At 34.7% G+C, this 27,534-nt stretch overlaps 1 long non-coding RNA gene across 2 annotated transcripts; it reads left to right on the top strand.

The window, feature by feature from the left end:
- Positions 1-26,894, top strand: LOC310893563. 2 transcript variants are annotated; one of them, XR_014579094.1, is made up of 5 exons: positions 1-170; positions 893-930; positions 21,095-21,176; positions 22,927-22,954; positions 24,916-26,894. It is a non-coding gene; the product is annotated as an uncharacterized lncRNA (long non-coding RNA). The 2 variants fall into 2 exon arrangements; XR_014579095.1 differs by lacking the exons at positions 1-170; positions 893-930 and adding exons at positions 14,704-16,198; positions 17,806-17,934 and having other exon boundaries at positions 21,098-21,176.
- The last annotated feature ends 640 nt before the right edge of the window (positions 26,895-27,534 follow it).

Genomic DNA, 27,534 nt, shown 5'->3' with positions numbered 1-27,534 from the left:
TCCAGAATCATTTAAACTACATATGGGTTTGTTCCATCTCTGGGATCTAGCTTAGCCATTACTTCCTTGAGAGAGAAGGAACTTGATTATGAAGTTTTGGATTTGAAATCCGGACCCACTGTTTTTCTCTTTTCATGTTGAGTGGCAAGACCAGAGCTCAGAAGTAACAGGTACGTAATACTTTCACTCTAAAATGCCAGACAAAAGCAAACCTATTGGTTTAGAACATTTAATCTGAGCTATAAGTGAGCATATTCTTTAAAAGAAAGATTATTTGTAGTAATTATTATTATTAATAATTATTACAGGTGTATGAAAACTTAGAAGTTTATAGACTTTCTTCCTCGCCATTTTAGGATTTGTTTTTCTCAGTTATAAAGTTACTGTGACAGGGTGTGTGAATTACAACACACATATGACTTCTGTTTTTTAAAAAATTGACAGGACTTCTGAGTTCAGAATTTTATATATGTACATACATGATTCACAGATGATTTCACTAATCCCTATAGCGTCGAGGCACAGAAACACACGTTTGTTTTTTTTTCTTATATTATTCTTTTATTTCACGTGTTTATTAAAATGTAATGAAAGATTTGTATAGAACAGGATAGCTAACTGGACAGTAGCTAGTTTTATAGAATGAAGTTCTATCACAGAAAAAAAAAAAGAAAAAAAAAAAGGAGAGCATGGCAGTAAGAAGAACAGCAGGAGAAGCAGATGTAAAACCTTCTGCCAGCTAAGTTTGCCAAAATGCCAGATGTTACCTCTGGTAGACTGTGTTCCATTGCTTTGGCATCTGGATGGTCTTTTTTAATGATGAAAAACTTTTGACAGTTACTACATTTTGTGAAGGTATGTGTGCTTGTTTTAACTCTGATGGTTTTTGCAGAAATCAAGCTTCAAAAGAAGCCACCACATGAAAAATAGGTAGGTAGAAGCCTTTGAAAAAATAAAACACAAACAGATAAGGAAAATATTTTGCATACATTAGTTGTAATTCACTTGAGGAAGAGGTTTATGTAATTTTTGTGTTTTTATAGTAAGGCTCTATGGGAGTTATATATAAAGTACTGCTGTTTCTCTCTGAACAATTGTGCTAAATAAAATACAACGTACGTCTTAGGAGGCATGCAGAGAATAAAATTAAAGAAAATTTGTTATTCTATTTATGTAGATTATAGAACAAATCAGAAGAACAGAGTTTAGGAAACAAAATATTCTGTCTGGACTGAATAAGAAAAGAGTTAAAGAATAAGCTATATAAAAATATACCCTTAGAATATTTTCCAAGCTACACAACAAACACTATGCTAAGTGGAATTATTTACTGTAAAAAAGTGAGAAAAGTCTGTGTTTCATGAGTTCTTCTCAGAACTTCAGTACTTCTGTCAATACATAGGCCTAAGGGATATTCAAATACCATGGTAACAGACAGCATTGCACCTTTTTGAAATATAAATATAAACATGGCAGGAAAAAAACAGTGCTGAAGTGTAATAACGTGTAATATCATAGAAAAATTTAGGGCTTAAATTTTCACAAGCCCATCTAGAGATCCAGAGTGTTGACTGTCTCACTTTAAACACCTCTAAGGAGCTGGTTTGCCATCAGAAAATCTAAAAAATATGTTTCCTGATTCTCAAGTTAAGAAAGAAGTCAAAAGCATTAGCTGCTTGATTTATTATTATTATTATTTTCAACTTTTAACACAAGTATGAATATAAGAATTCGTCCTATCATTAAATGTGCTTGCACTGAAATCTTGAGCTAAAAAATAACATTTTTAAAAAAAGTTCTCTAGTTCTCATTCCTAGTAATAGATTAACTTTGTCAGAATAGTGGACCGAAGGCACTTCAATGGGCAGATCAGGAGCATAATATTCCTTTGTATGCTGTTACTTCTTTTTTTTTTTTTTTTTAAGAACTGTTGAAATTTCAAATATATTCCACACTTTGATGATTTTTCCTACTATCATAAGGTCTAGGAATCAGAACCTAGACTGCTGTTGTTGTCGCTGAAAACAGAAAGGCTCTGAAAATCATACTGCAGACACTGAAAGACTTTCAAATGCTCTTTCAGCCTTCATTTTGCAAGACTTTCTATGCCAAATAAAAAGCTCTATTCTTCCTCGGGATGACTTAAGATGGACTGTCAATGTTATACATTAAAAAAAGCCATGGGCAATGGGTGGGGACAAAAGGCAGCTATTATTAAAACTGGGTGTGATTGTGCATGTGGGTGACATTTTGTATTTTTGTTCTCAGTTTTTTTTTTTGTTGTTGTTCATCTCTGTTTGTGTAATAACTAGCTAGCACAGAATGTGTGTAACTTACGGGGAAAAAAAAAAGAAAAGAAAAAAAGAAAAAAAAGGAGAATATATGTTCAAGAGAAACTCCTCTGTTTTGCATCCTTATTTGTCTTGCTTACAAACACTAAAGGGTGTTTTAATTCATTAATCACACTCTAAACATAAAGGGAAGATTTTAAGTCAAGCAGAAGGGGATATTATTATAAACAAGGTGTTGCATATGAATCTACAGAACTTGGACTTGTTTTAAAGCTGCCAAAGTGACTGTTAATGGATAATTGGAGGGTTAGAGCAAACAGTAAGAATGAAGAAATTGATGGAGGCTGTGAGGAATTTCACTACTGGGTGGCTACAGATGTTCTAGTAAGATGTTCTAGTTAACTTGAATGTCTCTCAGCAGATAGGGTATACATTTGTGCTATTAATCTGTGGTGTAGGTGAGCCAAGAGAAAGGACGGCTGTTAAGAAATTTGTAATTAAAACATCTATAATTTGTGTCAAGATAATTAAAGGGCAACAGTGGCATGTCAGGTTTTAAAGCAAAATTCTAGCTAATTCCATCCCCTGGTCATTTAGCAAACAACTTTGTAATTTAGCAAATAAGGTTGACCTGTACTGTTTGTCAGCAGGACATCACAGAACTTTTAAAGCAAGTTTTATTGTTATTATTTTTTATTTTTAACTCTGTGAACCTCTTGTAACTTCTTCAAAACACTGCATCAAAGAATAACTCTGATATGGAAAAGACTACTAATTTTACAAGCTTTGTACCAAAAGACCATACTAATATGGTTCTATAACTAAAGTTATATTTTATGTTGTTTATATCTAGAGAATGTCTGTCTGGGTACCCGACACCTTATGTACTTTAGCTGTTTCTTTCATGCTCAGTACATTGTGTGTGATATTGTAAACAAACTGATTAAACAGCAATAGTTTGGCAAGCAGGAGTTTAAGTTCTTCTATGCTGCATTTTAACTTAAAAGCACACCTTGTGCCTTTAAGGATCAAATGGTAGCACAATGATATTTCCCTCCTAAGTAGCTCAAAGTATATTCAGTAAGGGGTAAGTTGCTTCAGACAATCAAAGCATGAGACAAAACCCTGAAGTTATGCTCAGTTCTAATATTCTTTCTCCTTCACCCCTTTTTACTCTGGTTTCAGTATAATTCCTTTACTCTTGGATGAGATGTTTGCTGCTAAGAAAGCTCAGCAACATTTTGTGCAAAGAAATCTATTTCTTCCAAACCTTAGCAATGCTCCCAGGCAGCAGTAGGTTAGTTTCTTGTTGTTTTTTTTTTTTCTTTTTTTTTTCTTTCAATGTTTGTGATGCTATTCAGATGTCTTTTATCTTCCAGGATCAGAAAACAATCATATACATTACACTGAACTACACTGCACAGCATAAATGGTTGGATTTTAAAATATTTCCTCTGAACTATCTTTTGTGGAGCACATTTTTCCCTTTCACCTCTGCCCCTTCTTGTTATAAGCATATTTCTCTATGGGAACAAGTTAAGAAAGGAAGGAGAGAGAAGTTATGTTAGTGAAATGCAATATTTCAGCGGAAATTTGGAGTGTAAAGTATCTGAACTTCTACTTGCGTTAGCCATCATGTAGTCCTATGGTCAAGGCTTGTTTGAAGGCACTGTGTCATTTTGAAAGAGCATTTTGTTCTTTTAATCACTTTCATGCTACTGTATAGCATCAAAAACAACTTGTTATTTCTTCTCAAAGGAAAGGCCCCCATGGGCATTGTATTTGCTTCTTCTCTTCAATTACTTAGTGATTGTAAAAATTAGTGTCCATAGTTTGGACATAAGTGTTTCTCAGATAAACCTCTAGTTTCTCATTACTTCAGTAACTGGTTTTAAAAGTCTGGCAATTGGACGTTGAGGAGAGGGATCTAAATAATCTCTGAGGATGCTTGTGCCAAGCAGAGGTTAATGATGGTGTCATAATTCTTTGAAGCAATACCTCTGAGGTTGACCTACATGGACAAAAATAAAGCATTCTGTTTAAAGACAATGGTAAAACTAATTCCCATCTTCACTGTCAAGACGGATACATGTAAGCAAATAGAAATCTTTTCAAGCATACTGGGAAAAGATTGTTTACTAAGGAGGATAGAGTGGAAGAATTCATGCTAGTTGTAGTGGAAGGGCAGGTGATGAAACCAATCATAATTACTTTAGTTAATTGGAGGTTAAATGAAGGACACAGGCTTAGAATGCAATAATACATTTACTGTTTATGCAGCAAAACCTGCAATTTTAGTCTTTATTTAGCGTTTCAACTAGTGACTCTTCTCATTGATAATTTTAGGCCTGTAATTAACAGCAGACTGTATAGGAATCTAAAAGACTTCTTGATGGCATTTTTTGCAATGATTGCTATTGGGGTGGGCTCAATTAATCATTCTCCTTTGCTTTTATTCCTTATGAATACGTGTTTTTGGTTACATACATCTTTGGAGATCAGGTGAGTTACATATGAATACTGCTTAATGCTAGCAAAGGTCTATCCTTGGCTGAACCTCTATTTTGTTGCCTGATCTGTGCTAGTTCTTGTGCAGCCAACTGCATGGGGCATTAGCTGGCAGGGTCTGGGTAGGGAGCTGCAGGGTAACCCTCATGGGAAGATGCCATGAGATGCCTGTGACTCACAAACAGCCCCAAATAGCTCTGATGTCCATGGGAAGAGCCCTGCAGCCCACTGGGTCTCCCTGGTGCCTTGTCCCTGAAATATTTAAGAAAGAGCCAAAGCCACTGCAGGGAGGGGACTTGTGAGGAGACAGGTGAGGAAAGTGGAGGGGCTGTGGAGGGGCTGTTGCTGGGGACGTGACTGGAGACACACTGTGGGAAGGGACACCCCCAAGGTGGGGGAGGGGTGATGGACTGAAATTAGTCTGGGGAAGGGGCACAAAAGGTGTTTCCCTAAATGATTCTTTATTTTTTTGTGTCGTTGGATTATTTTTTTCCCTCAATACCTGAATCATTTAGTTAAAAATGTCTTTTTGACTGTCAGTAATTTAAATTAAGAAAAACTCCTCAAATTGGTACTGTTTTGGCCATGATACTGTCTGCCTCAAAAGAAAAAGAAGATAGGGCAAAAAGAAAGGAGGCCACAAAAGGTGCTAATAACCTCTCCATGAAAACAAAATAGTTAGTTTTTGCACTCGGTTTTTCCTGTCCCCATACGAAAACAGGATCCAGTGTACTTACTGGAAACAATGGACTTCAAAAATCACCATCCTTTTTTTTTTTTTTTTTTTTTTTTTTTGTGTTGCCACAGACCACACAGACCCAGGCCTAGCCCATTGTCTCTGACAGAACAGGGTCACAGCCAACAAGTGCTTTGATTAACACAACAGATAAATCTCTCTCCAGCAAAGGCATGTTGTGCCATAATCCATCTATTTTGCTACTCCTTTCTCACCTTTCAACATGTAGCTTATTTCCTTTGGCCCTTATTTCTTTCTCTGTTTCTTATTCTCAGTTCTCTTGTCTACCAGCAGATTTCTTCCCCTTAATCCGTACCAGCTATGTCCCTTCAATTCCTTCATTCCTTTCTCAGCCCTATCACCAGTTCCTCTCCCTCTTATCTGCAGTAATGATGGTACTTTAAAAAATAAAATACATTACCTTCATTCTCAATCCTTTCATCTTCTCAGACTCCTCAAATGCTCCTTAGCTGGAAATAGGACAGGTACATCTGATCATGAGCCTTTTAAAGGGGATAGAGCTGAACCTGTTCTTAGTCATTTGTCTTGCTTCTTGCTTTCCTCCTTCTTTCTCCCCCTTTTGCTTTGTCAAAAGGAACCTCCGTGATTTAAAAATAAAGGCAGAAATTGTGCTCTTTCACCTTTGTTACCTATTTTGGGGTTGACTATAGAAGGATCTGAATATGTAAAATACCAGCTAGTGACATTCGATGGAAAAAGGACATGCAATACAGATCTAGTGGAGGTTCCATTGTCTGCCTGGAGAGAGTAAGAATTTTGCCCATGCTTAGTTACTTGGTTTTAATGCAGATATTCTTGGCTGAACTTTTGCTGCTATGGCCAGTTCCTTGGATTAACTGAATTGCCTTGGGCAGGGGCAGTGCATATGGTGCATGACACTCTCTAGCCAGTAGGATTCCATTCCCCTCTGCACATTCATTAGCTACATGCACCTAAAAAGTTTCATTTTGTATTTCCTCATTGGTCATATTTCAATTTCCTGGTTTTCCCTTCTTCTGAGAAGAAATAATAACCCTCAAAGTACTGTTTAAAAGGAATGGTATGATTTTCTTCTTATTATTCTTTCTTCTTCCCCCCCCCCCCCTTTTTTTTCTTCCCCTTGTCTAATTGGACATATTGAACAATATGTCCAACCTGAATTATGCATGCATTCTAGGGAAAACAAACAAGCAAACAAAAACCCACAGAAAAATGGCACTGTCGTCATTGCTGCTGACTTATGAAATAATTACTTGCAACAGCTTTTGTTAAGGCCCCAGTGTACTGTGTGCTAGTAAAACAAATTAAGCCAGAGTAACATGCTTCCACACAGAAAACAATGGAAGCGGGTGAAAACACGGTCTTCTTTGAGGCTGCTCTCATAAAGAATCTGCTGAAAAAAAAAATGATTACACAGTGGTTCATAAGCCTTACTTTCCACCAAGTCAGTAAGAGCTTTTTGGCATGAAGGTCCTGAGCTGTCACCTGATGTCGATTTAAAGAGACAGGTGATTACCCACAAAGTGAAAAATAATGTGCCATTATTCCCTGAGGTATAAACTCTGGCAGCAATCAGAAGAGAGGAGAGAAAAGGGGGCTATTGTAGGGTGGACAGAGCACAGTGCTGACAGTGGAAGAGATGAAGTGAAGTAGACAGAGTTTCATTTCAGAGTTGGCTGTGCTGATGTGGCTTCAGTAGTTTTGTCTCAATCCCAGCTGTCAGTTCCCTTCTGCTCCTTTCACCAGTGAGTTCTGAGCTTGTCTCTCTTATGCTCTCCTTTGCTTCAAGTCCCCATTTACAATTAATACTTTAAATTAGCTCTTTAATGCTTACTATATTTTATAGTAAGAATGACTTTTTATTGGGGGCTACCATTCTCTTTTCAATGTTCTTCTTCTCATCTCTTTCTCCCCAAATCTTTCTGTGCCACTACTTTATAAATTATGAACAACATTCCTGTTGCAAGAAAGCTAGTTACTGATTATCTTCTGGGCTGGCATTGAAAAAACATATAAGGAAGCAGTTGTGAAGAAAAGAAAGCCTGAGGATTAAATATTGTTAGAAAAAAAAATACAAAAACCAGAAACCTTAAAATATTACCGTCTCTGCCGTCCTCCTTACCCCCACTCTGTTGTAAATGCTCTCTCAGGTACGTCAGTAATGAGTAAATTTCTCTGTGACAAACTCTGGATGTAACAGGAAATTTTCAAATGGGTAATTAGTATTGTTATTTTTAACTAAAGACCTTTGTATCCCTATTTAAAAAAAATAAATAAAATCAAGAATTCCATGAGATACTACAATGTGAAATAACCTTTTATCTTGCAGTCAACAACATACTTACCTATCAATCTGTCTTTTTGCCAGAAAATAGCATGGCCATTCTATTTTAAACATCAGAGGAAATGTAAATAGAGTAAGGTTGTTGTTTCTATCTTTAATTCAGGATCTTTGTGCAACACTTGATTACAGCTTTTTGCACAGATTCATGTAAGGTGGAGGTTTCACACATTAATTCTACAGATTTGTGCTCTCCAATATATTAGAAAGAAGAAATAATATTGCACTTATGTATGTCATCCCTGTAGACATGGGTATCAACTATAGTGCTAAACAGAAGCAGTTTTAGATCATCCTGATGGCAAACGTACATTTTATTGTAATTTTCTTACATGAGATGAATGTTAATATTTGACAAGGCTAAGAGAGGTATAAAATAAACTCTTGTTTACAAAGGGTGATGTAGCATATGGAATTCTGGTGAGGCTAGAGCTACTACCTGCCTCAAAATTTAATGTGGACAATCTGTGCATTTTCTCTTTTTATTTTGGATTTGTTTAGCCTGAAAATTTCATCTGATTATAAAGCTGAGTTAATGGTCTTGCATATTCTCTGCTGTCAATCATAAGGGATGGGTAAACAGAGGCTAATAATAGTCTTGTCTTTCCATAGTTCTTCTGAACCCATGAAAGAGTTCAGATTTTCCCCTGGCATTCTTAGTGCTTGAGTTATATTGAGACAGTGTGCAATGAAGTGTTATTGTTATTAGCAGCTGTAACTTTTGTTGTCTTGTTTTTATGTATTTGATAGGAAAAAATTTTAACCAGTGTTGCCAAGGGGAGAATTTGACCTGTTTCATAGTCTTTTTTGCCTATTATAGACAGAATTCTCATTAACTGCCTGATATTTTTATTCCTGAAGCATCTTGGTGTTCCTGGAAGCATATCAATTGATAATAGAACACCTTTAAAATAAATTCATTATTAAATAAACACCTGTTCGTTAAATCTGTAGCACTGTCCATGTGGTTTGGTAGCAGATGCTGTGGCTGCTAATGATACAGACTGTTTGACAGGCGAGTTGGATCCTAATGGAACTACAGATGAATCTGGATGCTTTAGAAGATTATATGTCAAAATAAACTCTGTATTTCTCTCTGAAATAAAACAAGCCCAATCTGCATAGAGGACTGAAAAATCATTTTTGGTTTAAAAAGATGTTAAGATCTAAACCATTCGCCAATAGTTGAACTCGAATGAACTCTGCAAGGGTTCTGGCATTTCTTGAGCCTTTTATTTTCATGTGTGTAGTCTTGCTTAAGGAGGTACCTGGTCAAGGGAAATGCAATTTCAGTGGCACAGCTAGAAAGTGGAGTTTATTGTGATAATATTGAGACATCTAGGTAAACCAAGAGATGCTGCTAGTCTTTTTAAAAGGCTTATATAAGATGCTTAGACCAGACAAATGTCCAAAGTGCATTCATATTTAGCCTTTTTTTTTTTTTTTTCCCATAGATGCAGGAGTAGCATGAAAGTAATAAGAAAGGTCAATAAAATTGAATTTTTCTACCTTAAGAATTAGGCCTCAGGGCTTGGCCACATTTAAAATCATTCAATAAATAAATAATTTTTCTTTTTTTTTTTTTTTTCAAGAGAAAGCTCTGGGCAGTGTCAAGATTTCATTTGTATCCCTGGGCTGAGGAATATTGCCACTGAAGGACAACTCTACTTGCTCCTACTGCAAAATGGCTTCTGCTCTTACTCCCTCAGCAGCCATCAGCTTAACTTCCAGGTTTTTGCTGTTAGTAAGAATGGGCTGAGTCTGCTGACAAACACAGTCCCTTACCTTTGATTATGTCTAGAGCCAGCCCTGAATGTATTTCAATTCCCCAACTTCTTCTTCTAGGTATAAAAGTAAGACTGGCTTCATCTTAAGGAAGACAATAACAATTAAATGTTACCTTACAGGAAGCTACTAACATTTATGAACCTAAGCTTCTAGGAATAAAAGAAAAGGTCCTTAAATGGATAAAGCATAAAATTCTTAAAAATGAGAAATAAGAATAAATGTTCATGTTTCCCAATAGGGGTTTTCACTGTGCTTTTCGGCATATTCAGTTATGATTTGGAAAACGGGAAATATGGGAAGTAAGGTGAAAAAGTGTCCGGACAATGGAAAGTGTTCAAAAAAATAAAACAATCAAACAAACAAAAAACCCAACTGTGTTAAACATCAAAAGAATTTCCAGAGTGACCTGGGGACAAAATGGCAGAAGAAATTCAATATAGGTGAATGTGAAATGATTTACGGAGAGGCCCCACCCAAACCTCTAACTTTACCTGTGCAGTGATGTGGCTTAGCTTTATCGTTCAAGAATGAGATTTTGGAGTGCTAAAAAATAGTGTGTGAAAATCTTAAATGAACTACATGCCCAATAGTGATCAGAAGCAGACATGGTATTTTAAATTCTCTTTCTAAAATAGAAGCACAATTAAAATATACTTATGTTTTTATTTAAAACATGGTGCACCAACATCTGTTACACTCTGTTGCATTTTGGTTTTTTCTCCTCAAAAATATTATAGCTTCAAAGGGTCCAGGGAAGGGCAGTGAGAACAATCAAAGGTATGAAATAGTTTAAAGTGAGTGAAGACCTAGTATTCTTCTGTCCTATAATTATACCCTCCCCAGGGCATTTCATATAATATTCTGTTGGGGACGGAGTGTTTGTCTATATGGATCTTTGATGTGGCCTAGGGTGGCAGTGCTATGTCTGTCATGGTGGGAGGAGTACAGGACCAGGGCAAACTAACAAAATTAAATTCCATTGAAACACTATATCCACCACTGCTTTCCTTTGAAGAAGTGCCGTTCTTCTTCCATAAATAAGTTGAGAGTGCATAAGACTGCAAAGGAATTCAGAGTAAGCACTGCATCAGACAGAAGAGTTCAAAAACACATTCCACCTCTAAGGGAATTTCCTCCCTAACAGGCTGGAATTAAACCTATTCTCCAAATAAATATTTAATCTGACTTTTGAACAGAATTTTGATACGTCTTCATTAGCAAGTAGTGCAGCAGAGTAGGAGCAGATTTGTAGAGGAAGGCAAAAGGAATCCAGTCTGTGTATCAGAGAGAGCTCCAGAATGTGAACCACTGCATGGTAAGACAGAGAGCAGAGTTTCACTTCACAGTCATAACCCTGGTACCACACTGGACAATAATGTGGACATATCCTATCCAAACCTAGTTCTCAAACTTGTGAATGAGCAGGCTAGTCATGAACAGGAAAGTGACAACCCTTTTACTCCTCTCCTACAATAACTCTTGAAGTGTTTGTTTGTTTGTTTGTTTTCCTTCAGTATAGCAGAATTTGTACAGAGGGAGGGGTGCATCTGTAACCAAGTACTAAGGACAGTCAGCAGAGGATGATGATATGGGTTTGAGTGCCTTCAGACTGAAAATAGCACTGGTCAGTGGAGTACTTTTGAGGCATTGAACTATTACCCCATTACAATCAGGATGGGCATAATCCCATCATCTTCAATTGAAAATGTAATTTTAGGCAACTACTAGGTTTTTATGAATCCTAATAATGTGCTTGAAGCCCTCTCATCTTCTTCCTGAAAGAAGGTGGAATTGCAATACCCTTCATTTTTTCCAGTATTTTCTAATGTCTAGTTCTAAAGCTTGTTAAATCCCACTCTGAGGTGCATAACTTTCCTTAGAAGTTACATTACTTACACTCAGCATCAGAAACTAAATTATGAATTTCCCTTTAGATCTGGAGTAGAGACATCTTTGTTTTTACCAAACAAAATAATAATAAAAAATAAAAATAAAAATGATATTCATCTAAGGTATTCCTGTCATATTTGACATCTGAAGGTCTTCCTTATGCTTACAATTCTTCCTTTTGCTTTCAATTTCTTTCTCAGTTTTATTAAATGCTTAGATGAGTTGCTAGAAAAAGCTTTTCCTAAAGTACATGTAACCAGGAACTTGTACTTCACCTATATCTGGCCTGGCTCATGTTGTAACTCAGTGCTGATGAAGCCACATCAATGGGACCAAGAGCCATTTCACCTTACATCAGCCTGAATCTTTTTATACTTTTTTGTTGACTTGAATTTTGTAGCAAGATGTTAACCCTAAGGATATCAAAACAACTATATTAAATACACAATGAAAATGTAATGCCTTCTTCTGTTATCATTTCTGCAATGCTTATACTGTAGGTTAAAAACTCATTTGAGCTTAAGCTCCTATAGATCCTACTGTCTTTAAATACTGGAAAAATACTTCTGATCATTAAGCTCTGTCAGGTTTACAAACATTTACAGACAAAGGCATTGTCTCTATTGGTAGCCATTTCCTGACAAGGATGGTGAAATTAAGAGTTTTGACAACAGCACAAGTATATCCTCAGCTCCATATGGTTTGCTACTTCTTTTTGTTTCTCTCTCTCTCAATCTCCCTTTTCTCACAGCACTTTTAAGACTATGTTTCATGGCACAGTTCATCAACTATCTCCTTTAAAAACATAATTTCAGTGTAGGATAAAATATTGTTCCGATCAGATGATTTGCTTCCAGAAAATAGGATGGTTAAGTGCAGCGAGAGCATGCCTCAAGTCCCTAACCAATCCATGTGAATAATGAGGGCTTGGTGTATGACACTATATTCATTGCCTTATGTGAGGAATAAGAGAGATTTTGTTGTCTCTAAACTTTTCAGAAGGCTTCCCATGGTAGGCAGACATCTATCTAGCGTTATTACCTACTTTTTATCTGCTACTAATTTTTCCTTTGGGAGAGAAAGCTGGCTGGCTGACAGAATAATGTAGTCCTCTCTGCTTTGATTTCAGTGGAGAAATAAGCACATCAAATGAGCTGGCTAAAATATTTTCCCATTAATACATGTTTGAAATAACTTCAATATTTTTTTTTGCTATTTTTTTTTTAATGACCTGTAGTTAAAAACATTTTTATCTTAGGTTTCACCTTAATTACAGCATTAGCTTTTGCCTCACAGTATAGACCAATGGTAAGCCTATCATTTAAGCACTTTAAAAGGAACTTCACCGCATTCTGAGTATTTTTCTAACACTTTTCTTGCATTATAGAGTTAAAATAGAAATTGGAATTGGAAACCATAATTAAATAGATTTTTTCAGTCTTTCTTAAAACTAAAACATTGCTCAGGAAAATACTTAATCCTAAATGTATTATAGATGCTTTTAAAACCAAGATGTATTACACTTTCCAAGAGGCATAAATGCAGAGCTAAATACAATAGTCTGAAGATAGCTTAACTAATGTTTAAATTTCAATTTCACAGAAAATACAAGTCTTTTTTTCAAGAGTATGATGTTCTATGAAAATTTGTACCATCCTCATGACAAGTCATTTATACTGAGATATCCTCTGTTTTACAGAATTTTGGAAATTGATAAATAAACACATACTGCAAAATCCCTGAAAATCAAAACAAAGCAATATAAAATGCACTTTTCCAACTTTAATTTATGTTTAATTATAAAAAAGTGCTTTTGTGTTTATTAGTGTTTATAGCATTTTCACATAAACTTGATTTATAATATTTGTTCTGGTAATTAACATAAACCTTAGGCATGTTAAAGGAAAGAAACGCAATTAAAACCTGAACTATGAAAATCTGTGTAAAACCTATATAAATGTTAGATAAATATTTTGTAATTTATAATATATTTTGCAAATTCAATCTTCTCTACCCATTCGGTAGAAATTTTAAACTGTTCATTTGTATAAGCATTTGTAAATTATCCAACTGCACTTGAGAAGCAGATTTTTGTAAAATATAAATTTAATTATACACATAGGCATAGCACAGGTCTTTAAAATTTGCATAGTTTCGTGAAATCTCCGTAACATTAAGCATCTGAGAAATGGAGCCCTTGAAGTCCCTTAAAATTAGCCTACAATTAATAAAAATGTCACCAATTAGATTGATCTAAAGCAACTCCTATTCCATTTCAAAAACAGATGTTTGTATAATAAAAGATAAGGAAGTGAAAGTCCTAAAAGTTCAGTGGAAGGCAAATGCTGACATATATTAATAGCATATGGATAAAACTAACATTTACACTACAAGCCTGCATGTGAAGTTCTTTGAAGTCAAGGAATTAAATCCTTGTACTGTTGAAGTCAAACTACATTTCACAAAGAAGAGATACTTAAGAGAAAGATTTTTAATTAGATATGAAAGACAGGAGAAAGAGAGGGCAGAGTGACGGGCCAAACTTGCTTTAATTGAGGCAGTTGGTCATGTACCTTTAGCTGTGTCCAGATTCTCTTTGAAGTGAATCCCCCATGGCAAGAGGAAAGATGGCTTTATTGTATGTATTTCATGCTTGTCTGGATAAAGGAAAGATACTGCTGTATATTTATATATATATATATAATTCTAGGGATCCTGTTTCCTTTTTTTTTTTTTTTTTTCCTTCGTTCTGTACTTGCATGATTGGACTTAGATTGTGGAAGAAAAAATCCTGCTGCCTTTGTCATCTCTTTCTTCTTTCTCACTGTTAATACTTTACCTTGCTTCTGAAGATTAGATATCATTGCAGTCATAGTGATTTTACAAATCTAGACAGTTTGTTTACTCCCTCTGGGTATTTTTTAACTTATCTCTTTAAAGAAGTTTTTTTTTTTTTTTTTCCCCCTCCTCCACTAAGATCAAGAAGAAGAGACAGTAAAGAAGAGTCCAGAGACCATTATACTGAGTGCTCAATTCCTTGATTTTAGCTGAGTGTCTCAGTAAAGGTAGAATTTTAACCATTAATTTTAAGTTCATGATGAAGTATGATTTCGCTTCATTTCTTTTCCAGTTATTTAATTACTATATTCACATTTAATATAATTATGTTTTTCTAAAGGGCATTAATCTTTTACCATAGCATTTTGATATTTCAGCACTTTCTCACTACAAAATATGAACTATTTATCTTCAAGAGCAGAGTTTGCTTGAATAGTCAGATAAACATGCATACAACAGAGAGTTCTGAGCATAACAAAGACCTTAAAAAATCTTTATTACTTCTCAGTTTCAGTGACTTTACTGTGAAGTCAAGGTCTGCATTTTATCTCTTCTCACTGTTTTCTTTCTAGCTATTTGGATATATATTAAGTATAGCTTTTACAGTAAAATTGTGACCTATACCCTACTGATATTTTGGCAATGCATTTTTTGAAAATCACTTCCATGTGTCATTCTAATTCAAAATCAGATGGTTTTTAGAAAGCCTGAAAATGCACTGCACTTTTTCATTACTTTTATATATTAGATGAATATGACCATATGATCATGCTAAAAATGAATACGGAATAAATGCGTTTGAAATTGTGGGACACTTGTAACTTTACCACAAATGGAAGAAACAAGGAAGAAACCCACCATCAAATGACTTTGATAACTTTATTACAAGTAGTAGAATACAGTTTTCTCCCAAATTACAGTTCCATTCTCAAACACCTAACAGTACTACTGAGAAGTCCTTCATACTGATGAAGTAGTCTTTCAGAATATAACACTATCAATTCATAGAATAAATTGTATTTAAAATACCGGATCATTTGAGTTATTCCTCTCATGTAAAGTTAATGATCTATTGTAGTTAAACTGTTAGAGTAGTTAAAATAATGAAAGTTTCAATCAAGTTCTGTTTTCCTGCAGAAGGATAAAGAAGAATGAAGATAATTTTTAAATGTCTATTTATCCAGAGATTGTGCCATGTTAAAAAAAACTTTGCTCCTTTTTGATTCTGAATTTCTGACCAAATACAAAAGATGGAAAAAGAAGAAATTTGAAGCATGTGATACATTTGAAGCATGCTTAAATTAACTTTGGTTTCAGAGACTATCTGATGAAATTAACACTTTTTCATGTAGGTTTTTTTTTCAGGAAAAAAAAACCAAAAACAAACAACAAACCTACTTCTGTTTTATAGATTCAGCAACAGATAGCCAAACTAATTTTTGTTTTCAGTGTTACTATTCTCCAGTTCTGTGTTTCCACATAATACACATAGAATCCACACAGCTGACCCTATTCAGCTTCAGATCAGTAGTTACAATCACAGATAATTTCTTTAAGTAGAAGAGCTCCTCAGAGAATGTTAATCAAGTGCTGCCTCTTATCTAGATTATATTTAAGAGCAGATATTACTGTTACATAGTAAGGAGACTAACATACAGGGTTTTGAAGGTTTTCGATCCTCTAGAGGGTTTCAGAGATTTACATGAGTAAAGTATGAATAGAAAAAAGTAAAGAAAAAACAGTAGTCTCAGCCTGCTATGAAGTTTCTGTTATAATGTCCTAACTTTTTAGTTTGCAATTTTATAGGTAAATTTCTTTTTTTGTATAGGTTTTCAAATACAATATTAATTGTTGATCACTAGATAATTATATACGTTGAAAACTTGAATATATTAAAATATTCATATATACATTCATACTCAAAGCATGTAAATTTATTTTTATATGCATATATAAAACTCTAATTTTACTTTTTTTTGATATCATAGAATGGCCTGGGTTGAAAAGGACCTTAAAGATCATCTAGTTTCAACCCCCCTGCTCTGTGTAGGGTTGCCAGCCAGTAGAGCAGGCTTCCCAGAGGTGCCTCTAGCCTGGCCTTGAATGCCTCCAGGGATGGGGCATCCACAACCTCTCTGGGCAACCTATTCTAGTGCCTCACCACCCTCTGAGTGAAAAATTTTCTGCTAATATCTTACCTAAATCTCCCCTGTCTTAGTTTAAAATAATTCCCCCTTGTCCTATCAATATCTGTCTGTGTGGAGAAAAAAATAATAATAAAAAAAATCTTTCAGCTGAGTGATATATTGTGTCATAACATTATAGTGTCTCTCATACACTCTCATTTGATTGTTATCAGGAAACTTTGTTGCTTTATATATAATATAAATAATATATAATATATTAATAATAATATATAATATATATGTCAACATTATATTATATATAATATATATATAAAATATATAATATATTATATTAATATATAATATATAATGTCAACAATCATTTTGGAATATATGTCTGGTACATAATTAAGAAATTGCTTTTTTTTTTTATTTACATACTAGTTCAATATTGCATGTATGACTGAGGTGTTTGGAAAGGATAGTAGATAAATCTAAATTCTCTCCCTTTCAATGGTTCATTATCCGTTATACTGACTTATTTACTCCTGATTATGAGTCAAATATACGTATAAGTGCTTATTACCTACAGCGTTGGAAGATTCTGTTTTATACCTAATTCAAATTTCTGTGAGACTGAACAAGTGTTACAATCCTGTTTGAAATTAGATTGGATTTCTACTTATTTTCTTAGTGTGTTTGTTTGTTTTAGACTGACATTGATGTTATTAACTACAAAACTAAGTTGTTTACAGAATGGCATTTAAACAGGGCTGATATTTTTTTTCCTATTTTTTTCATCTTTTTTCTTTGGCTGGACATCTGATGGCCACTAACAACCAAACATCGTGATGGGTTACTCATCTGTGATGATATTGCACAAAGGATTTTGCCACCTGTTCAGTTTTTATTCACTACTTTAAAATACATTTGAATGTATTTTTGAATCTTTTATACTTTTGAGCTGATTGTGAAGGACATCGTATCAGAATATGTAGTTCAGCAAGCAGAGATTGAGAAATATACTAAATCTCACAGTTCTAAATCTCATGAAGTTTTCTTCTTCAGTGATGGATTGCTTGCAGTCATTTGGAACTGCATATTTGTTGGTAGACAAAAAATACCCCATTGAATAAGTCTTTGTCACAGAAAGTATAGCTTATTTTTTCCCCTCTGGTATTTGAAGGCTTGTATTTTTAAAATCAGAAAGATCCCTAGTGCTGTCCCTACTATTGCTGACCTACTAGCTGGCACTGATTATTCCTTGTTAATTGTGACTACTGACAGAAGAAGTTGTGAGACTTTTATATATTCTCCAGAGGAAGACTAAATACCACTCTCTTACTGAATAACTTTGAAGTCAGTCTACTCAAGATTCCTGAAGACCTTTTATTCTTCCTATGCTACCATTCACAGGTATAGTAAGGATTTATTAAGTCCGAAACAGAACAGTGGGTTCTAATTAATAGCGCTTTTTTTTTTTTTTTTTTTTTTTTTTCCAGTAAGTGCAGCTTTTTTAGTTTCATGAGGTTGGACTAGGTGACCTTGGAGGTCTCTTCCAACCTAGACGATTCCGTGATTCTGTGATGTATGTAAGCACCAGAAGGGCCAGATTTTACTGGTGCTATCCTTCCTTACAGCTTTCATGACTTAAACTTGTGTGTTTTTGTGGTGTTTATTTGCAAGAGTTGCTTATTGCTGCAAGCTTTTCATCTACTAAACAAATAAAATTTGTTCTGCTTTCATAACTGTACTTTATCAATAGCACACAGTGTCTTTGGTATTTGCTATTTCGAAAATTATTTTAGAAATACGTGTGGTGTTTCTTAGTGAAATTGTTGTCAATAAAAGAGTTAGCAGTAATGGCATTTAGATATTTATAAAACCTACTGCCTTTCAATAAGATACGATAGTCAAAAGAAACCCTCATGTATTAAACACAATGTACATCTGATCGGTTAAGTGATAAAATGTTCCATTATTTCACCATATATCTTCTGTCAGTAGGTTTTGTGTTGCAAATCTATGACTAGCTGCCAAAATGTTTCATTAGCTAAATGAAGTATGATAGAAAGTAGATGACCTGCGTGTATTGGTAATCATTTATGTAGTTTGTGAGGTGTAGTTCTGAATCATCGTGTTGTTACATAACTTTTCCTTAACACTTCTGATATTTTGAAAGCTGTTGCAAAATGCAACTCTCTGGGTAATGCCTTGGTTATTTTCAGCATGTAGGATATAAATTAGGGCTCCTCTTCTATTGAGAAAAGGTGGGATGATATATGTTTTTGTTGTTGTTGTTCTGATTTATTTTTTTTTTGTAACTTTGTAAATCTGCTTAGAGCTATTTATTTATTTATTTATCTACCTGCTCCAAAGGCTACAGTTAGAAACAGGTCAAATAAGATCTGTTATAAATGTAAAAGTGAAGCTCTCTGATCCTCAGTAGCACAGTGGGTATTCGCACTAGCAAGGCATTAAAGTACAGCCTTCCCAAATACATGAACTTCTACAGCTGAGCTGGAGTAGGGTACAGGAACACAATAATGTCACAGTCAGGGCTGCTGTAGTACTCCCAGAGAAAGAATCAGTAGGAAAATGATCCACGTTAGATAGAAAAGATGTCAGAACATCTACATAACTGTACTCATTGGGGTTTTGCTAATAATTTATCATCATCTATGGCAGTGCAAACATTTGTCAGTCTTCTGTTGTTAGTGTATATCTCATTTATGCAACTTCTTCAGATTTGAAATTAGCCATTGTAGACATTGTTGCAGTCTACTTTGTTCTTAAATTCTCAGGCGTTGCACTACCTCCATAAAGAGTGTATATAGGCAAGATTGAAGTACCACAGAGGCTTGTACTTTTCCCATCTTGGCTGATTGACATCTCATTTTTAATATTCAAATGTTCTTGATAAAATTTATGATCTTCCATTGATTGTATTTCTAATAAATATATCAGGAATTATTTCCAGATTTATATTTGTTTCTTATATGATCATTCTTATTTAAGCGTCTTAAAGTCTGCACTTAAACTTTTCAGACGCTTTCTACAGATGTCTCTTTTCAGCTCCTTATAATTTTGTTAAAGTTTAATCAATTCAATCAGATGTTTTCAAGAAGAGGTTTCTGATACAAGCATAAAGTTTAAAGGAATAGTTCAGATAAAAAGATTTGACATTTCTGAAAACCAGGTTAGAGAAGAAGTATTCGTATATCTATGTTGGAAAATAGTTGTTCCATTTTATGTTGAAAAGTTTTGTTGTTGTTGTTGTATATTTTTGTTCCCCCCTTTCCCCACTTGAAATTAAATAGCATATTAGTAGCAGTAATGTGATTCGCCCAGCTTTGGTGACACTATAAAACATACAAATATCTGTGTGATCACATGCCTTTTTTTTTTTTTATCTTACCTAAACTACGAGAAAATGTAATTTTATAAGTATTGGAAGGGCTGTATCATACATAATATTTCTAGGCTTTTTTCTGTTTTCTTCTTCTGATTGTCTCTCTAAGCTGTTACTGTCCATGTCTGGGGTGAAATAGCTGAGAAGGGTTGGAACGAGTCTTTGTCTTCATTTATCAGTAAATCTGCTGTTGGTAGTCAGCAAGCATAGAGAAGAGAAAGAATGTGATGGGAAAGGTGAGAAAGGAGTAATAGACAGATTTGGAGAGAACAAGATGAAAAAGTTGCAAGGACAAGAGATAGGAAGTAAGTAAGGGTAAATGAAGGAATATGTTATAAATTAGGGCAAAGCTGAGAACAGAAAAGACAAAAAATGGGAAGCTGGGGAATATAGGGTGGGACTGAAGGAGGATGTAATTATGCTGCATAATGGCCAAAAAATAGAGAGACAGAATAGGCAGAAAGGGCAACATAAGAGGTGGTAGAATAGGCTAAATGATTGTTGATCATTGTGGAAAATTTTCCTTCAAAACTAGGTATGGAATTTTATATCTACCCTTTGTCGTTGCTAGCACGTATTTGCGAAGTCTGGTAATAAGATTCATGTCATTAGTATCCCATACCATTTTATGGGAAAGGCATGTTGCTGCTGCTAGTTATTTTTGTTACTTCACTGAGTTCCACAATGTGGAAACAAAAATTTCCAAGTCTGATGGGCTGTCTTGCTTTTTTTATTTTATTTTATTTTGGTTTAGTTTAGTTAGCTAGTTTTAAGCATTAGGTAATTACACTTTAATTATATAAATTTGGAAATAAGCAATGTTAAAGAGACATTAATAAATCTGTTTTTTTGAATCAAGAATTATTTTAGAAAAATTTCCTCTGAATTTAGTTTGATTTGTACAAACACATCTGTAAGACACTCTCCTTAATTATATGATCAAATATTGTTTTTACAAACATCCTTGTGTAATTCAGTACACAAAATGAAATATTTTGGGGCTAAATTCAAGGCATGTAGTGGATGAGGCTATTTTATTACCCATGCTCAGTTGCAGTAGAGATATACATAATGTAATATATTATGTTTTATCAACTCTACATTATACAGGTGAAGAAAATTTGGTTTCATGGCTAAACTTTAATTTTGTTTCTTCTTTTGAAGCAGAATTCCTGGAGAAGACTGCTCAGTTCATACAAACCAAACTTTTTGGGACTGGTCACTGCCTACTTGCTGGGTTTTCAATGTATGATACCTACACGCTTTTTTTGAAATCGTTTCATTAAAGCAACTCCATAACAAATAATGTACAAGGGCCCCGTTCTCTGAAATATCAAGTCCTAGTCATTTCCAACAGAGTACTATGAATTCCTGGATATTTAAAATTATTTCTTCTTATTTTCTCCTAGACTCAGTTCCGTAGTTATAAAATCCGGAATTTAATCTCACTGATGTTCTGTAAAGAGAAATATATTAATGCATGTAAAATGGCTAGTTTCTGTGCTAAGAATACAAGATAAATATGTGTGAAGAAATTAATAGTTTAATGTTCAACTTAGGTTTAAAATACTATGTTTAATTGGTCTAGAGCTATATACAGAGTCGGGACAATCATAATATTGAATGTTGAAAGAAAAATAGCAAGACAGAAAAATAATGTACCAGGATACAGTTGCAAATTATAACAAAACACATGAAAGTAAGAAGACTATAAAGTCTGAATTTTGAAACTTAGATTATTATTATTATTAATTATTATTAGTATTATTATTTTTATCTGTTGCTTTTAGTACTGCCTGTTGCTCTTAGTACTACTAAGTAGTACTACTACTACTGCAAAATTCAGATTCCTCTTCTGGCCATTCAGAATCAAGAAGCCTGAGATTTTTGCTGCTTACAGTTCCTTTGACAACACACACAGACTACTGTTTTTGTAATTTTTTAATTCAGTCAGCAGGTCCTTTTTCTCCCTTTTCTGTTACCTGTAAATATACAGGTAAATATGTTACCTGACATATACAGAGAAGTACCAGGGATTGCTCAGTTCTTAATACCAGACCTGATAGTATAAAATAGAGATATTAAATGATGTAGCCAGATTATACATTTGAAGACTATGGACGCAAGGGAATAACACTATCAAACTGTTCTTGTATAGAAAGTACTCTGGGTCACTTCTAGCCAGTGTTGTGGTAAATGCATTGAGCATTAACTCAATGGATATTACACTATTTGTTGCTTCTCTAAAAAATGAAGTAGTGTTACTCATTTGTGGCTGGCAGATAACTCAGATTTGAGATCTTCACTGAATTTACTATTCTCAATTTAAGACATGAAGAATGATAACACATATCATAATAAAAAAATCATTAAGTAATCAGAATGATTTAGTTTCCTAGCAACATATAAACATAGGATAAAAAAATAAAAAATCATACCAATAGGGCCTCTGTAATTATTTATTTTTTTCCGTTGAAAGGTAGATATAGCTCACCAATAATCTCTTCATGGCAGAACAAGATTTTCTTTGCAATAAAAATAGCTTTGTGATTGAAATCTGACACTGTAGCATTTTGACAGGCAGTTTTACAAATCAGTTCTTGGGTTTGAGGTCTATTTCTACAGTGTAATAAACTGTGTAATATAATTAATAGGTGCTGGCATCTTTATTTTTAATAGAAAAATATTTTTCATTAAAAATATGTCATGCTTCTTTACTGTGTTGAATTTTTGGGAATGTAGGCCAGAAGAAAGGCCTAAAATGCAAGCAACACTCTTCAGAATAATTCATATTTAGCCAGGAATATTATTATTATTATTATTTTTAATGCAAGAGCTTTATGAAGCAATCATATCTCACTCCAGGCTCTTGTAAATATTTACATGCTTCCAGACATGCCATTGATTTGCAAGTGAATACAATTTAGTGGATGCACAAGTTTTTGCACAATTAGGACCTCAATTTTAAGAGCATCATTTTCTGCTTCCTTTTTTAGGAGCAAGACAAGTTTTCCTCAACAGCTGGTAAGACTGAAGGCACATTTTTGGTTTGGTCTTTTACAGTAAAAATTTTGCTAGAATGTTGTAAAAATAATATTTTCTGATGAACATTGAATGGATCTAGTCCTGTGGGCCACAATCCTGAAAGCCCTATTTAATGATAGATCATTTTCTGAATCTAGTAAATTGCTTCGGGTCCATTAAACTTCACTTTGTTTAGCACCCCATCTGTGGCACTGTCTTGCCACACTCAGAACTTTCTTCATTGTATGGATGATAAAATTCCTTTCCCCACCCCTTTGCATTTTTTATCAATTCTTCTTCCACCAGAAACTAAATAAAAACTCTACTACTACTACTACTACTAATAATAAACAGGACCTAGAAATCTAGATTTTTCCTTCTTTTTTCTTTTGTTTTCCTGAATTAAACATTAAAAATTTATTTTCATATCTAACTGACAACATAACCACGGTGCTTCATAATTAGTTTTTACTTGGTGCTTCTATTTAAGCTTCTACTTTCATTTTTACTACTGAATTCTGAGTTACCTGGCCTTAGAAGGAAATTAAGACTGGGTTGATATTTGCCATCTCCCAAATGGCATCACGGTGTTAGAGATTGCTCTGTGATTGCCCAAAGGCTGATTCCAAATCTCTAGAAAAATGAAAGTTACCTTCTAATCTGAGATATATTTTTTGTTGTTGTTTTAAGGAAGGATGGCTTCCTGCCATCTAAAATGTATTATGGGAGTGTTTCTATTTCTCACTTTAAAAAATATTACAGTAGTTACTATTTTATATCTTATCTAGGTCAGAGACTACCTGTATTACTCTTTCATTTGTAGGAACTTGTTTTTTCTCTTACAGATTACTTCTGTGTCTGTGTTGGTTATCTGTAAGATTCCGCTACACTATCCTATCTGCCTTTAAAAGATTTCTGACTGCTGGTTTTAGAAATCATCTAAATTCCAGTCATCCTAGTAATTTACATATCACACATCCCCTTGTTAATCCATTACAATCTCATACTAGGTTATTATTATGCTCTATCACTTTTGACTTAGTCATAGAATAATAGGCTATGAAAGTATGTTGACATTATGTCAGTTTTTGAGAAAAAAAAAAAAAGATATCCTTTGAAATTGTTTGGTGTTACTAAATGAAAAAGCCATGAATAAGTTTCAGTTAACTTTTTATCCATATCTGTTTTAATTTCAAAGCTATTACTGAAAGAATAATGACAATTTGGCTTTATCAGGGTAATTATCCCCTGCTTTGGTGTATTCTGTTTTCTATTGTTTTAATTGAACAGCATGTAGGGATAATGAATGTATGCTTCAGAATGCATCATAAAAGAGACATTACATGTTTAAATAATATCTGTTGATATCTAAAAAGCTCATTATTTTTACAGACATCAAGGCAGTCCATTTAATTCGTTCTTAATTCTAGTACAGTCCAGAAATATTTTTTGACTGAACTCTCTAACTTCTTGTTTATATTTTCTTAAAGCTTCCCTAGGAACTTCAGGTTATCTTTAGACTTACTGCCAGCAAAGGAATCTCAGCTCACTTTAGGCATGGTTGCAACCAATTTTATGGCTTGTGTTGGGTTCATTTAAGGGTGCCTACACTTTAAAGTTAACAGTCCCCATCTTTGATATGAACTGTTTTGCATCCACATTTCTCTAGGATAGCCATTTCTGTAATGCACACAGAAGAAGAGGCAGGCAGAAGAAGGTGGCGGGTGGGGGGTGGCGGGTGGGGGGGGAAGGTGTTGTTTCTAATTTGCTTTCAGTTTCTCACTGCCCTATCTGTTAGTAAAAGACACTAAATTTTTAGGCTGGGAACACACCCAACTGTTACCTATTTCATTACCTTTTCAATGCTCACACAGAATATTGTAATAAGTGATTAATATACAAACTGTACAGAACGAAACTGCCATCTGCAACATTTATGAATACGTCACATGCCTTTCCAGCCTCCTGTTCCTCGTCATGTGATTGTGAAACAGCTGGCTGCACGTACGACAGCATCCAATAACCAAACAGCAGGCTGCACATAAGACAACATCCAATAAGTTGCTGGCACCTCTAGTGCTCCTGACTTGCTTTGTTCATTGTGCTCAGGGAGCCACAATATGATTTCAGTTGTGCCTCATTCTTCAAAATGGAATTATATGAATTACTGCTTCATGACTGGATTTTTCATTCTGGTACAAATATTGATCCAGAACTTGCAGAATATGGAAATTAATTCCCCTGCATCCTGTGGAGAGGCCCATGGTGGAGTAGGCTGTCCCCCTGCAGCCCATGGGTCCCACGGCAGAGCAGATCTTCATGCTGCCAACAAACATTTCCTGTTTCCTTGGATTTTCTGTCAAGTCCATCCACCAGCAAGACAATAAAGGAAAGAGTATCACCACTGATATATAGAGAGATGATATAGTGAGATCATAAAAAATTTAAATGGAGCTCAACATTCTTTGAGCAATTGATATTTTACTTAAAAAGTTTGCTAGCTGAATCAAATATATTAAAAAGAGTCATGTTCATAATACTGAAAAAGGAAAAATAAAAGTAAGAATATAGAAACTAGACAGCTTTGAAGACAAACTGAAGAATTCTTACATTATCAGAATTTGTATATTGAAACAAAGACTAGGGGGAAAAGACTCATACTCTGTTTAAACAGATAACTCACAACATACCTGCAAACAGTCACTGTAAGTGATTGTCCTGGTTTCAGCTAGGATAGAGTTAATTTTTCTCCTAGTAGCCGGTCTGGTGCTGTGTTTTAGATTTAGGATGAGAATAATCTTGATAACACACTGTTGTTTTAATTGTTGCAGAGCAGTGCTTACACTAAGCCAAGGATTTTTTGGCTTCTCACACTGTCCTGCCAGTGGGCAGGCTTGGGGTGCAGCAGGAGCTGGGAGGGGACAGACCCAGGACAGCTGACCCAAACTGGCCAAAGGGGTATTCCATACCATATGGTGTCATGCTGAACAATTAATATGGGGGGGCTGGCAAGGGTGGGGGGACGGGCTGCTTGGGGATATGCTGGGCATTGGTCAACGGGTGGGGAGAAATTGCATTGTGCATCACTTGTTTTGTACATGTTGTTATTAGTGGTGCTGTTATCATGATTATTATTATTATTTTTCCTTTCTTTTCTGTCCTAATAAACTGTCTTTATCTCAATCCACAGGCTTCATTTTTCTGATTCTCTCCCCCGTCCCAGAAAGGGAGGGGAGAGGGTGAGCGAACGGCTGTGTGGTGCTTAGCTGCTGGCCGGGTTAAACCACAACAGTGATAAAATTGCTGTATATCTGAAAGCTGAGCGGGGTATATCATGAAACTGTTGAACACACAGAATGCTTTTATGATTTTTCCTTTGCAGAGGTGTTTTGAATGATGAAGTTTCTGAAAAGAAATGATCACAGTTTTACTTACGATCATATTTTTAGTAATGTGAGGTTTACACATTTACATTTTACTTGATTAACAAACAGACCTAAAATTTAGAAATACAGTCTTTCGAAATATGTACAGTGCAGCTTAGAGGAAATTTTTAAAAGATTTTATGTGTTTGTGAACTGCTTACTCAGTATTCTGTAATTGCTATTCATGCAACGTTTGGTCATTTAAGACATTGTTTCTGTGCTTTGTGTGGATGAGTGAATGTCTTAATACATGACAATAACAAATGATTTTTGTATGATTCATAATTTCTGCAACCTGAAACTTTCCTGGCCTATTAATATTTTCCAACATATCAAAAAATCATCCAGAGAAGAACTATTGTCACTATAGGGAAAAGCCTTTTTGTGAATTATAAGGATGTTCTGAGGTAAGAAAACTTACAATTAAAGTCATTGTAAAAGAACCAACAAATCTAGGTGGCATCTTGTAGACCTAGAAAAAAAGCAAAAGATAAACAAATTCAGTTTTATAACCCCCCCCCCCCCCCCCCCCCCGACTATACTTTCAGTTTGGGCACTGGATTAAAAAGAATGATTAATAACAATATTTCAGGACAATTGATTGAACCTTAACTGTGTTACATCTTGTAAAATGCTAGAACAGCTCTTCGCAGAACAGCAGGAATCTGACTCCTGAAATAATATATGGTAATAAAACAAAAAACATGATCACATGTTATTTGGCTTTTGCTATTGGACTGGTTTGTTATTATTCTCTGTGCAGATATACTTTTCCTCCTTAACTATCAGTCTACAGCAGGGAATTCTGGAGTTCAGTCTGTGTAGTAGCAGATGAAGTTATTAACAATTGCATCAGTCAGTAAATTGCCAAATGTGTTCCTGTGGCAAGAAAAACTTTGAACAACAGAGTTCCCTTTCTGATCATTACTGCTGTCAGAAACAAAACATATGCCTAAACATAGATGAACCTATGGTACAGAAAAATAAGCTATGTTACAAAATGTTGCACCAGGGGAGGTTTAGGTTAGAAAAGAGGAAACATTTCTTCTCAGAAAGAGTAGTCTGGCATTGGAATGAGTTGCCCAGGAAGGCGGTGGCATCACCGTCCCTGGGGGTGTTCAAGGAAAGGTTGGACCTGGCACTTAGGGACATGGT

The sequence above is a fragment of the Anser anser genome (genome assembly GCF_964211835.1).
Source record: "Anser anser genome assembly, chromosome: 2".
Lineage (NCBI taxonomy): Eukaryota > Metazoa > Chordata > Aves > Anseriformes > Anatidae > Anser > Anser anser.
The sequence above is the reverse complement of the archived record's forward strand: the minus strand, read 5'-3'. Positions and strand labels throughout refer to the sequence as shown.